This window comes from Arvicola amphibius, chromosome 17 (assembly GCF_903992535.2).
Source record: "Arvicola amphibius chromosome 17, mArvAmp1.2, whole genome shotgun sequence".
NCBI classification, from domain to species: Eukaryota; Metazoa; Chordata; class Mammalia; order Rodentia; family Cricetidae; genus Arvicola; species Arvicola amphibius.
Window position 1 is genome coordinate 14,791,277 of NC_052063.2, and position 14,394 is coordinate 14,805,670.

At 41.4% G+C, this 14,394-nt stretch overlaps 1 pseudogene; it reads left to right on the forward strand.

Moving 5' to 3' along the window:
* Positions 1-8,262: 8,262 nt before the first annotated feature.
* LOC119803262 lies at positions 8,263-9,165 on the forward strand (annotated as a pseudogene).
* Positions 9,166-14,394: the final 5,229 nt, after the last annotated feature.

The window sequence follows — 14,394 nt, forward strand, 5'->3', positions numbered from 1 at the left end:
TAGGCGTCCTAGCCAGACACTCGTTGTGGGGTTTCTCAATTATTTGTGTAAGAAGGTTCCTGGCTTTAAACACGGGGAATGTAGTTTCCCAGGCCATGAGACAAAAATAGATGCCCGTCTTTCTCGCTTTGCAGGATTTATGTGCAAGCAAATTATCCTTCTTCCTTTCCCTCACTCCCAGCTCAGATTCTTTTTTCCTTCCCATGGCAAGCGACAGTATTGCTTGGTTTCGACTTATTAGGGGTTGCTCATGAGATGGCTCACTTCCCCAGGGGAAGGCTTGTGCAACGGCCAATGCAGGATCACACTTACAAGTTCACTGTGATTCATCTCAGTAGTATTTCAAATGGTGCCGACCCCCCCACCAAATCATCATAGCACTTAAGCAGAACCATGTTTAAGATTGCTTCTGGGAAGGTGGTATGGCTCATAGTGTTTTCAAGTTTCCATGTGTGCCTTGGTGATATGTTAGTGATCAGCTTTCATATGAAACCACTGGTCCATCTTTAATTGCTACACACTTGATCCAGCCACGTTAAGGATTCCTTGGGTGACACCTACATGGTAGAAACGCTGGTTGCCTTTGCTCCCTTGCGTCTGTCCACCCTGTATAGTATCTGGATGTTGTGCTAACAGTAGGCTTCCAGGATTGAGCGCTAATCTTGGAAAAAAAGCCATTATACGGGAAGAGCATTGGGTGCTGTGTCTATTCCATTTGCCTTGCACAGAGTATGTGCATGACAAACATTTGATCTTTTAAGGAGCATGTGTGTGTGTGGGGGGGGGGAGACTGTGGAAGAGTGTTTTTAAATATATATATTTTTTGTCCCTTGTTTTTAGAAAGGAAATGATTCATTTGGAATCTGTTCAACAGTTCAGGCAAAGGTCTATATCTTTGTGTAGGCTCAATCCCATCCATTGAGGGAAATATGGTTCTAAAGTTCTAATTAAGCATCTGTCATACACACACCATGCTGTGCAGTATTATGTGTGTCCACCAGTACCTAAGAGTACAAATTGCATTAAATCTCTCACTCTTCCATTGGAAGCTTTCTTTGGGTGAGGAGATAAGAAAGATGAAGATCTTAAAAGGAAATTACATTTCCCTAACATTCAATTAGATGGCAGGTTCAGCATTAATGAAGAGGAAGTGTTGTCTTCTAGGTCCCACAGGGGCTTTACCCAGCATGCTCTCTTGGTACTCAAAGGTCCACATCGTCCTGAATCCGAGGATGAACTGTTTGCATTTTTTTCGGGATGCCATGGCCTCTAGGTCAATGATGTAACTCTGAAGCTCTAGCTGAAAGCAGCCAGTTGCAGACGTAATGTAAATGAACGCGCACGATTTTCACCTAGCAAAACTTCTTAAAAATGAGAAGAAAGCTGGGTTTGGTGGTGAGGACCGGCGAGGGAATTTTAGACATATAGTAAAGAATATGAGCCGGGCGGTGGTGGCGCACGCCTTTAATTCCAGCACTCGGGAGGCAGAGGCAGGAGGATCTCTGAGTTCGAGGCCAGCCAGGTCTACAAGAGCTAGTTCCAGGACAGGCTCTAGAAACTACAGGGAAACCCTGTCTCAAAAAAAAAAAAAAAAAGAATATGAAGACGCATAAAAAAAATAACAGAACAGAAACCATAAAGTGTCCGGAGGGTGTTCCAGTGACTGCACCCCTGAAATCACATGCGTTTATTTTTTTCACAGCTTTTGTACCCAACATAAACGGGGGTGGGAGTTGGGGGAGGGGGTAACAAAAGACTCTATTAACATGATGCAAAGAACAACACAAATAGCTGCTTCATCACTCTGAGACATCAAACCCTTAGCAGTCTGTTGTTTAGATAGCGAAGCTGTTCTAGGTCGTGTACTCTGAAGACCCTCTTTCCCCAAGTGACGTCATAGTTCCAAAAGAAGGAGCAGAAGTGCATTTGCCTATCCCGATCACCTGTCAGGATGGCCTGGAGCTATCTTAATTTCAAAAGAACCAAGCAATCACATCCTGAGTTGGGCTACGCTTGTCAGTCTCCAAACTCTCTGACCTTCAGACAAGGTGGAAATTGGCCCACATTTCTTGGGTTCCACAGTTTGGAAACTGGGCCACACTGTGTTCATCTGATCAGAAGTATCTGATAGCGCCTGCGGCTGGATAAATACATTCAACTGTTGTACGAGTTCTAATTGGTCTCAATAATAAAAGCCCGGAGCCAGATAGCGCGTTAAATAATGAAAGATTAGAGAGACAAAGGAGCAAGTCACAGCCAACTCTTACCTTGTTAACTCCTCAGCCAACAAAGAGCTGATCTCATGTCTCCTCCTGCCTCATATGCCTCTCTCCACTCATCCTTATCACTTCTGGTCTGTCTATACAGACCTCCAGAACTCTATGGTTAACTAGTGGCTAGCTCCGCCCACCAACATTCAGACAAGCTTTATTTGTTAGAATACAGACAAGATAGCAGCATATTTAACAATTTTTTGACTATCAGAGCTTCAGAGATTGAGCAGGGCTCTAACTAATTTTTAGAATCTTCTAACTGCATATACAGTTTACATAAAATGGTGTGCAAAGGAGTGAAGGTGGTAAAAACAGTAACCTCGCTCATGCCCTAAGAAGCTTACAGGGCACATTCACATGCGGAAGCAAATCAGGACCTTAAAATGACTTAATTTGGTTAGAAAGTGGTGAAGGCAGAACCAAAAGCTATGTGTTTATTCAATCAGGCCTTGGTCCTCCGTCAGCATAGCTGCTCTGACTGGTGAGGAGCCTTCACTCAGAAGACAGCCTAGGAGGAAGAGGAGGGGATTCCTGACTCATACAGCCTTTCATAGCCTTGGTGCTGGGCTCCAGCTTCCTGCTGGAAATAACGGAAAAGAGAAGTCGATGCTGTTGTCTTAGCAGTGCCCAGGGTCATTGCAAGGCTCACACTAACAAGACAGCTGCCATCTTTCCTTGTTGCATTGACAGAATATGCACTGGGCAGTCATAAGTGGCATCTGGCAACTTTAAAAATAATGTTGCTATCATTTTGGTAAAATAAGCTCACATTTTCATTGTTATAGATGCTTGATAAGGACTTTAAAACCATATTTCCCTGAATGGATGGGATTGAGTCTACACAAAGATAAAGCCCTTTGCCTGAGCTATTGAACAGTTTCCAAATGAATTATTTCCTTTCTAAAATCAAGGGATTAAAAAGGTATTTACAAACACACTTTCATGGTTTTTTCCCCCTTAGTGCTCACCGCTTCCTGTAGTACTCACAGAAAATCAAGCAAAGATTCTTTACCCAGCAGGAGACACTGGGAAAGTTATTTTGTGGTATTTGGACCCAAATTTCCAATAATAAATGTAACACAACCGTCTAACCCAACAGTCCTTTTGCAATCCCGCTCTTGGTACTATTAGTGCATCATTTGATGGTGCTGTTTGTCATTCTCTTCTTGGGAAATTCTTTTGGGCTCTTGAACTTAGAATTTTCTTTTAAAATGGAACAGGCCCAATTACCCTTACATTCCAGGCTCTTCGCCATCTCTTTCAGCCCTTTCTTGCTCTCACGACTTTAATCCTTGATCCTGATTGAAGAAAGGGGAAAGGAGTCATTCGTTCCGCACTTGAAGTATGTCGCCAAGGATCTGGAGACAGGGAACATAAATACTCTCCTTGAAGAGGTCACAGTCCAACAGGGACTGCAAGAGAAGAGGAGACAGGAAGGAAGAGGAGATAGCAGCGCCACCGTTCTCAGATCAGTGGTTCTCAGCCCGTGGGCTGGGAGCTCTTGGGGGTGTCAAGTGACCCTTTCACAGTGGTCACCTTAGACCACTGGAAAACACAGATATATTCATGGGTATTCATAGCAGCAGCAAAATTACAGTTATGAAATAGCAAAGAAAAAAATTTATGATGGGGGCACCACAATGTGAGAAATGATATTGACGGGTCGCAGCATCAGGAAGGTTGAGAACCGCTGTCGTAGATGCTGACAGAGGTCAACACCTCTCACGTCTGAGGCTTGGTAAGCGACCGTCTAGAGGGATAGCTGCACGCGTGGAGGCCTCAGTATGAGTTGTCAGGATAAAGAAGGTAGATTTGTACTTTGACGCCCCCCCCCCCCCCAGACCGTATGTGCAGCTGCTCAGCAATTCTAGCTCAGAGTACTTAATCTGCTTTATTATTGCACATGTCCCTGTCGTCATCCCCCTCGGAGGAACAGAAGCTTCTGGAAAGCATCATTTTTGACTACGGTGTTGCTGGCACATGAAGAGGGCTAAGGATTCAATAGTACTTACTGAGGACAGACATAGTTATCCACACTTTAAGACTACAGAAATGAAGGTCAGAGATTGAAAACAAGTTTTTTGCTTTTTGCTTAAGTTTACCTAGCGAAGTGTTGCAAACTTTGTCTTCACCTCAACTTCACTCCTTCATCGTCAGGGACGATCCCCCTAACTGGGCCCAGTGTGGCCAAAGTAGAATTATTCTTTATGTTGAGATGAGCCCTCCTCTGAGATAATAATATCAAGTTTCTCCTGTACTCCAAGACTCTTTTTTTTTCTTTTTTCTTTTTTTGGTTTTTCGAGACAGGGTTTCTCTGCAGCTTTTTTAGAGCCTGTCCTGGAGCTAGCTCTTGTAGACCAGGCTGGCCTCGAACTCACAGAGATCCGCCTGCCTCTGCCTCCCGAGTGCTGGGATTAAAGGCGTGCGCCACCACCGCCCGGCTCTCCAAGACTCTTGACTGCAGGAATTGATTGCAGAAGAACATAAAAGGCAAAGACTATTTATGTGGATGATAGAATTTTTGACAATTTTAGCATGTAGCATGATAATTAGTTCTACATCTAAATAAACATACATTAGTGTCATTCAATATGTATACAATGTAAGTTGTAAATATAAGCCTCATATCTGATTTTACGTATTAAGACTTTTTTTAAAAAAAAAGAAGTGCGAAATTAAGTTTAATTTAACAAAATCAATTTAATTTAATATTTAAAAAATGTTTTAAAGCAGTCGTTTAAAATATACTTTATTTTTTAAACTGCATATTTTAGACTTTGTAGCATGTCTCTGTCTGTGTGTATGCATGTGTTCATATGTGTGATTGTGCATCTGTGTGTGGGGATGTGTGTATAGCTCTGTGTATACAGACGTGGAGGCCGGAAGAGGATATTGGATGCCCTACCACCAACCCCCCCATGGCTTCTCTCCCTTATTCCCTTGAGACAGAGTCTCTCAATGAGCATGGAGCTCTCAGTATTTTGGCTGCTTCCATTGAGCTTCCTATCTTCCCCTTATCCTCTAGTGCCAGGGTTACAAATGTCCAAGGCTGTGCCCAGCTTTATACATGGATGCTGGTGATCTGAACTCAGATCTCACGCTTTCAGAATAAGTCAGTGCTCTTAACCACTTCAGCTTCTCATATAAATGTCTTCATTGAGGTTAGCTCCATTGTAACTGCTTGATACCTGATGTGTTGTGGATCCACTATGTTGGACAATACAGCTGGAGAGTGTCTTTAGCAATGACTTTGTGGGAGGCAAACCATACCATAGTATTTTTCCTGTCTGCCTTCACTACTGTTCTCCCTTCCCTTGTTTAGTGCCTTTATGACTTGAGCTCAGGTGACTGGAAGACACGTGGAGGTTGGAGGGACTGTCTGTAGCAAAGCTAAAGAAGAAAGCTTATGGGGCTGGAGAGATGGCTGAGTGGTTAAGAGCATCGCCTGCTCTTCCAAAGGTCCTGAGTTCAATTCCCAGTCAACCACATGGTGGCTCACAACCATCTGTAATGAGGTCTGGTGCCCTCTTCTGGCCTGCAGGAATACACGCAGACAGAATATTGTATACATAATAAATAAATATAAAAAAAAGAAGAAAGCTTACTGGGAAAAAGATCAATGCTGAAGCTTGAGCCCTTTGTCTACCAGCATTTCTAATCAGAAAAAAAATTCCAAAAAGACCTATTGATAGACAGAGTTACATTGGTGGTATATTTACAGACATGTTGTATTTCCAAAAGGACCACAACACTGTGGCTGCCATTGAGATCTGGAGAATACAGTGCAGGATCTTCTAACTCAGGAGGGAATGGAAGCCTGGTAGTAGCTGCTCACTCAAGCTCATCTTGCTAGAGGTGTTCTTGGGAGGTGGACTGAAGAAATGCACAAAGCTGCATGGTTTTTGCTTATTTCCATTTACTTCTTTTCCCACATAACTATGCGTGGCTGTTAATGATGTTCATGCCTGCCAGTCCTCATCACGGCATTCCCAAGATATTTTTAACACCCTCTTCTTCTTTCTAACTGACCATCAAATGCTGAAAATTCTTTCTTCATAGAAGTGTTTACATTCTCTATATCTCTAATTACTCTATCATCTATCTATCTATCTATCTATCATCTACCTACCTACCTATCTATCTATTTATCTATCTATCTATCTACCTATCTATCTATCTATCTATCTATCTATCTATCTATCTATCTATCTATCATCTGTCCATCCATCCATCTATCTAATCTTTCAACAGGTCTTACTATGTAGCCCAAGTTGGGCTTGGATTTGAACTCTTCTTACCTCATTCTCCCTAGTTCTGGGGTTCTACATAATTTATCACCACGCCTAATTTCTGTTTTACTCTTAATATATCCTGCTTCGTAGTTTGACCTGTGTGATGATCTCCCCAATCTGAGATTCTTGATGCTTTTCCAGCCACTTTCATCAGCATCTTTCCAAGACAGCCCTCCACTTAAAAACATCTTCGATCTCCCTCACTTCACAAATGATAGCATTTAGACGGAATAATGGCACATTATTTAGTCCAGCCACACTCCTTAAAAAAATGGAGATAATGGATTTAAATTCACACCCCGTGATTCATTTCTGTTTTCTACTATGTGCTCTACCAGGAGAATAATGTCCAAACTCTTTCATCTTATTTCTGGGCCCTGTCCTGGTTAAATTGTGTCCAGCTAACATTTCACTCTCATAGTCAAGCCTGCCAACACACAATCCCTTAAAGAGACATGCATCCAGTCTTTGCACAGACAGCATATCACATGGAAGGAATTCTGTAAAGTGGCTAACTTGCACAGGCTGTGGGAAATGCCTTTTCTGGTTGTAACCCTGGCTACAAAATGGGTGGAGACTACAGCACCAATGTTATTGAAAATCAGGCTAGGATTCTGCATCTTCAGGAATTGAAGTAGATGAGAAGGGCAACAGACAGCTTTTGAGTAAGAGTCGGGTGGCTAATCTAGCAGAGTATGCCGATCCCATTAGAATCAGCTGGGAGGCTGAAGCAATGGCTCAGATCCAATTTCAGTCCCCACTATTTATTTGACATCCTCTTCTGGCCTCTGTGGATTCTGTATTTAAACACACCACACCACACACACACACACACACACACACACACACACACACACACACACACTCCTTCAAAGTCAACTGGGATTGGAGTTGTTAAGCAATAGCTCATGGAAAAAAATAAGCCTAAATATGTTTAATTTTTTGTTTCATTCACATTCTAACTTTGCACATTTATTAAGATGAGTTGTTAATGCTTAAAAAGACAATTTTTTTTTTTTACAAAAAGTCAGGGCTTTCTCTTTCTCTTGCATTCTCTGTGTGTATATGTAGTGTATATATTTGTTCATTTAGGTATGTGTATGTTTGTTTGTGTGGGGGTGCATGTGTGTGGCGGCCAGAGGCTTACACTGAGTATCTACCGCTATGACTGTCCATCCTATTTTTTTGAGACATTATCTTTCGTTGATTCTAGAGTTTATTAACTGGGCTAGACAGCTGGCCAATGGGCTCCAAGGAACTGCCTGTCTTTGTCCCCTCAGCACTGGAACTACGAATAAGTGCCACTGCTCTTGGTTTTTGGACTTGGATACTGGGAATCCCAACCTAGGTCTTCATGTTTGTGTGGCAGGAGCTTTACTTGCTGGACCATAGCACCAGCTCTTCAGAATCAATGCTTAATGATTCTCCAAAGATTTAAAAATCTTGAAACACGGGATATACAGTCCTAGGAGACAAGAATGAACAGAGATTGATGAGAAGTTGAATAGAAGGTCATGGACTTACTAGCCAGATTCAGTTTTGTATATCCTTTATCTAATTCTCTAAGTATCAAATTCTATGGCTAGTGTAGCACAACAGAATAGCATTAGATAAGGATAATTGGCTTTAGGGAAGGTACCTGCCGATTACACAGACACCCAGAAGTCCGTGTACTGTGTAGGTCTCCCTAGGCTGCCATGAACCTGCTCCAGGAAGACTGTGATTCCCTACGAGGTGGAAGAGCTGAGTGACGAGGAGCTGACTCCAAGCAGTTCTAAAGAAGTGGATGTGCTTTTACATGGAACTCTTGACCAAAAATGAAAACTCATCTGGGAATATTTTACTGGAGAACGTGAATCATCTTGTGAAGATGAATTTGAAAGAGAAATGGAAGCTGAATTAAACTCTCCCATCAACACGATGAAGGATCAGTCATCCTCTATGGGGTGGGGTCTTCCTCAGGAGGTGGGAATGCTGGAGGAGGAGTCACATACAGTACTAGGATGCGGTCTATTTGATTCCAGCTCTGAGGAGGAAGACAAAGCAACATAAGCGACCAAGAAAAAGAAGAAGAAACAACACAGGATTCCAACAAATGATGAGTTGCTACAGGATCCCGAGAAAGATAACAGAGAACAAGTCTGGGTTGATGCACAGAGAGGAGAGCACCGTCAGAAACAGCAACCTGTTCCAGTCGTGCTGTTTTGAATCACCCTGTCTGCATGACTGTCGTCACGCGCTTTGACTGCCAAAGACATGAATCCTACAAGACTCTCGGCACAGAGCAGTGTTTGTGATGAATTCTTCTGTCATCAGAGAGGAGGTTTCAGAATACAGGAATCCAGAAAACAGGAAGAAAAAAGCAGGGTGCTTTTAAGATGAGGTCTAACCCTGAAGGTCCTGTGGAGACAGAAGTGGAAGAGATCTATCATCCTGTCGTGTGCGCAGAGAGCTCTGGTGAAGTGGCAGTCTGTGACTAGGGTGAAGTTTTCCATTTTTTTCAGTGTTTTAGTAAGCCATTTTCAGCACTGTGTACGACAAATATGGACTCTTGCTTTTCTTTTTCCTGCTCATATTTCTCAGTGACATTGAGTCATTAAAGCAGTACTTCATTTTTATGAAAAGAGTGGTTATCAATCTCTATCTCGTCTCCCTTTTTTTTCTTTTGAATTTTCCCAAGAGTAATGATGGGACTGATTTATTCGTTTCATTTTGGGGGCATTTTTGGGAGACTTTGGGGCTTATTATTTATTAAATTAGCTTCCTAGAATTAAATAAGTATTCGTTTCTTAGTGTTTGGTCTGTTTTCTTTTGCTATGACAAAGTACTGGAGGTTGGTGCCTTATAAAGAAATGAGTTTTAGGGGTTGACAAGATGGATCTGCACTTGGCATGCAAGCCTGGCAACCTGGGATTGTTCGATCCCTGGAGCATGCAGCGAAAGAACAGACTAAGCCTGGAGCTTTCCTAGGACTGACCTAAACATGCATGTACTTACATACATATACACACTCACACAATGCACAAAAGCACACTCACTCACACACAAACAGTACACAGATTTGCATGCACAGACACATGCACACACACAGAGAGGACCTAAAAAAGTGAAGGAATGTAGAGAATTTGGTGGGGTAGCAGACGGAAGTGGGGCAATAAATAGGAACAAAGTTCAGCGATGTGCATTATAAAAATGGCATAATGAAACCTGTTTTGTAGGCTTAGTAAAAACAACATTAAATATACTAAAAAAAGAAAATGGATAATTGAGTAAGAAGAGAGAGAGAGAGGAAAGGAGGGAGAGAGATAGGGTTGAGGGGGGATTAATAAGGGAATTTGTTTATGTTTATAATGTTCATTTTGGCACATCTTGGGGAAACTTGCAGTGAGTCATATTCAATACATCTTCCAGATTTGAGAGCCCCTTCTGCTCTTTAGTCTTCTCTGCTTTGGTTCCCTTAATGGTTCAGTTCTGTATGCTATTTTAGATTACTTATCAAATAGGGCTCTAGTGACTTCTCCACTGAGGAGAACACTAAGCAAATCAGAAATTATAAGAAAGAAATAGAACATTATGAACATTAGAAGAAATTTTAGGAAAGCAGTTTCATAGAGGAAGACAACTCAACACTCAAGACTTAGATCCTGGCGGCTTGGGAAAGAGACACATTTAGCAATAAAAAATAAAAAAGTAAGAAATGTCTGGGTGTGGTAGTATACTCCTTTAATCAAGTGAAGGCAGGTGAGTCTCTGTGGATCTGAGGCCAGCCTGGTTTATACAGTAAATTCTAGAACAGTTGGAATGATACAGTGAGATTCTGTCTCAAAAAAAATTACAAAAAGGCAGAGAATAAAAGAAAATATACCGCCGGGCGGTGGTGGCGCACGCCTTTAATCCCAGCACTCGGGAGGCAGAGGCAGGCGGATCTCTGTGAGTTCGAGGCCAGCCTGGTCTACAAGAGCTAGTTCCAGGACAGGCTCTAAAAAAGCTGCAGAGAAACCCTGTCTCGAAAAACCAAAAAAAGAAAAAAGGAAAATATACCAACACAAATGACTCTGCAAGGTAGTCTGAAAAACGCTCCATTAACAGAAGGATTTTTATTATACACAGATTTAAAAGAACCCTCTCGAATATAAAAAGAACATGTTCAATTTAAAAATTGTATTTATTTTTAACTAAAAAATGTGTATATTAAAAGAAAACAACTTTAGGTTAAAAAAGAAGCCCAGCTGTCAATGCACATGGAAATCCATTGAGATTCACTCATAGAAGAAGTAAATTTAAAACAGTAGCCACCCAATAATAGTACTCCCTTTTTTCCTTCCTTCCTTCCTTCCTTCCTTCCTTCCTTCCTTCCTTCCTTCCTTCCTTCTTTCCCTCCTTCCTTCCCTCCTTCCTTCCTTCCTTCCTTCCTTCCTTCCTTCCTTCCTTCCCTCCTTCCCTTTTTTACTCTCTCTCTTTCCTTTTTTTTTGAGATAGGATCTCATTGCATACTTCTGGTTGTCCTGGACTTCACTGTTTAGACCAGACTGGCCTCAACCTCACCTGCCTCTACCTCCAAGTACTGGTATTTATGGCATTCACCACTGCACCTGGCTACATGTTGCTTTTCAACCCCCAAAATTTAAAAAACGGATGGTCAAACACCTACCTCCTGGTGAGAGTCCAGGGAGATGACACCTGTATTCATTGCTGATGGGGTCATAAACTGGTACGGCTCTTTGGAAAGCAATTTGGCAATGTGCACTAAGGTGCACTCACACTTTGGGATCCTGAAATTCTACTTCCCATAACGTACTGTATAAAAACGAAAGCACTAGTGCACAAAGGATGTGATGGGTATAAAAGGATGTTTACTATAGCTATGTAAGGAGTGGTGAACAAGCAGAGACAACTGTGGTGTCCATCGGAGAGAGCATGGCTCCTTAGTCTACCATTAGATTTCACACCAGGGAATGTTATATACTATTGGGTGAGAAATATGAGGTGCAGCTGTAGATGGATAACTTCCAGATAAGTAGATCAAATTAAAAAATATATATACTAAACTCGAGATTATGTATGTGTAAGTCTCTAAAACATTGAAGAATATGAGGGGAGTTTGGACAGAAGCGCACTATTTTGTTAAAATACAGTGATGTAGAATAGGTAAACTGGAGACAGATTATTTAAATTACATGATGATATTCTACTCTTTTACTTATTCTACATATGTAGTCCTTTTAAAGCATTAAAAACCAAAAGAATCCCAAGACTTGATACTTGAAAACATCTGTTTAGGTAGAAATATACTACCAAAAGTACTGTGTATAATAAGGCCCTTAACAATTCTTCATATTGTAATATTTACCTCCCAATTAGGAAAAGGCTTAGGAAACTGCCTAGAAACTCTTAGAATGTGGGAAGACCTACAGAGAGGGAAAAGGACAAGATCTGCTTGCTACTTTCTGCTGTTGTTCTCCTAGTGCCCATGGCTACATCCATTGGTACTTTCCATCCATCCCTACAGATGCCACAGGAGGATGAGTGCTTGTCAACATTGATATGGAGCATCTGCTACTGATCAACCAAAACTGAAGATGAAATGGTGCACATTTGCCCTGTTGGGTTTTGGGCTTGAATCACATATTTATCACAGTATAACTTGGAGCAAATAAACAAGCTTATGTGAGCTTTAGCCTTCTGTAAAAGTAGCCAATAGGGGGCAATGAGATGACTTAGGGAGTAAACACTTGTCAATGAGACTGGCAACCTGTGAGAGCTGAGAACCAACTCCTGCAAGCTGTCCTGTGATGGCCACACGCATGCTCAATGTTGAAGTGTTATAGCTATGGAGGGAAAGGTATTTTTACTTGTCAGAAAGTCGGGCTATACCTGAAATTGGGGTCTGGTGGAGGACAGTCTCCTGACAGGATGTGGCAAACCTGCTCCTCCCAGATCATATATATATATATATATATATATATATATATATATATATATAGATAGATAGATAGATAGATAGATAGATAGATGATAGAGAGCTGACAGCTGAGCTCTGCTCTACCCCTGTAAGGGAGTTTCCCAGCAGAAGTATCTGTTTACCCTCAGATCTGGTCCAAGAGGTTACTTCTGCTTCAATCTGCTAAGGGGGAAACCCTTGGAGAAATATAAGAATCTGCTCTGGTTCCTGGGAAAAGTTGTTACTTCTGCTCTGCTCCCAAGGGAGTTTCCCAGAAGAGGTACCCACTTGCTTTTTTCCGGGCTGTCCCCACCCCACCAGGAGAGCTGCCCAGTAGAGATTCTGATCCAACCAAAACTCTTGTTTCAAGAAGTTTATTTGGGAAGGAGGAATCCAGGAGAGTGGCTGCCTCCCCCAGAGTGGAGGACAGCTGCTAACTGAACAGGCAGAGGGAATTATATAATGCATCTTAGGGTTGGAGTTTTTCTGGGGAGATGTTTTTTGGGGGGAGATTGTACAGATTTCAATCTCCTTGAGCTTGGACAAGTTCAGATTGTTTAGATTTTGTGCTCAGATAATGGTTGGTTTTCCTGCTCAGGGATTGGTTAATTTTGTGTTTAGTTAGTAAGCAGCAGATTTATCTCTGGTTTCAGGGTCAATGTGTGTTTCTTTCACTGGTCCCTTTTAGCCCTTAGACTCCAGTTTTCAGGGTCAGGGTGTGTTTCCTTCACTAACTCTGGTTCCAGAGCCAAAGTCTGTTTCTTTGGCTCAGGTTTAAGGGTCAGGGTGTGTTTCTTTGCTTCTGGTTTCAGGGCCTAAGTGTTTCTTTTACTGACTCTGGTTTCAGAGTCAGGGTAGGTGTCTTTGGCTTTGGTTTCCCGGTCAGGGTGGGTTTCTTTGGCTGGCTGTTTTACCCTACAGTATGCATACAACCCCCCCCCCCCACAATACTAATAATGTAAAAACAAAAAAATTAAAGTGTGGTATGAAATTGTTGAAGAATTAATTTACATTATAAAAATATTAAATGTAGGCATTGTGTTGTTGTTCTTATGGAGAACAAATGAAATTTGACCCCAATTTTAAGGATCTTCTACCATCTTACAACATCTGCATTTATATTTCTACTTATATTCTGTTGAAGATTTTGATTTAATATGTTCATTATTATAATACTTTTCCTATTTTTGGTTCATTTAATTGAACTTGGATAAGTAGCTGAGTGGAAGATAGATTTTAATTTGGAAACCCCTGAGATGTATTTTTCCTCTGTTTTTTTATTTTCTTTTCCTTCTTTCCTTCTTTCCCTCTTTCCTTCCTGTCTGTCTTTCGTCTTTCTTTCTTTCTTTCTTTCTTTCTTTCTTTCTTTCTTTCTTTCTTTCTTCCTTCCTTCCTTCCTTCCTTCCTTCCTTCCTTCCTTTCTTTCTTTCTTTCTTTCTTTCTTTCTTTCTTTCTCTTTTTTGGGTTTTTTTTTTTCAAGACAGGGTTTCACTGTTTAACACTGGCCGTTCTAGAACTCACCCAGTTCTAATGAGACCAGACTGGTCTAGAATTCAGAGATCAACCTGCCTCTGCCACCTTAGTGATGGAATTAAAGGGACTTAATGTGTGCACTGCCACTGCCCAGCTGAACTGTATTTTTTTTATTCATTTTGCCAATTATTCTAGAGCAGTGCCATCAGGAGAGACCCCAGTGTTCAGCATTAACAGTCTCATCCGTTTTCCCTATTCAGTTGTTTCCTTCCTTTTTGGCCAACTATGACTGGCTATTATAATATATGCTATCAACTTACATTTTCTTAAATATTCTAATACTTTAAGTCATTCTTTTTGCATAAATGAACCTCATAACCTTGCATAAAACCCTTGGGAAACTTCCAAAATATGC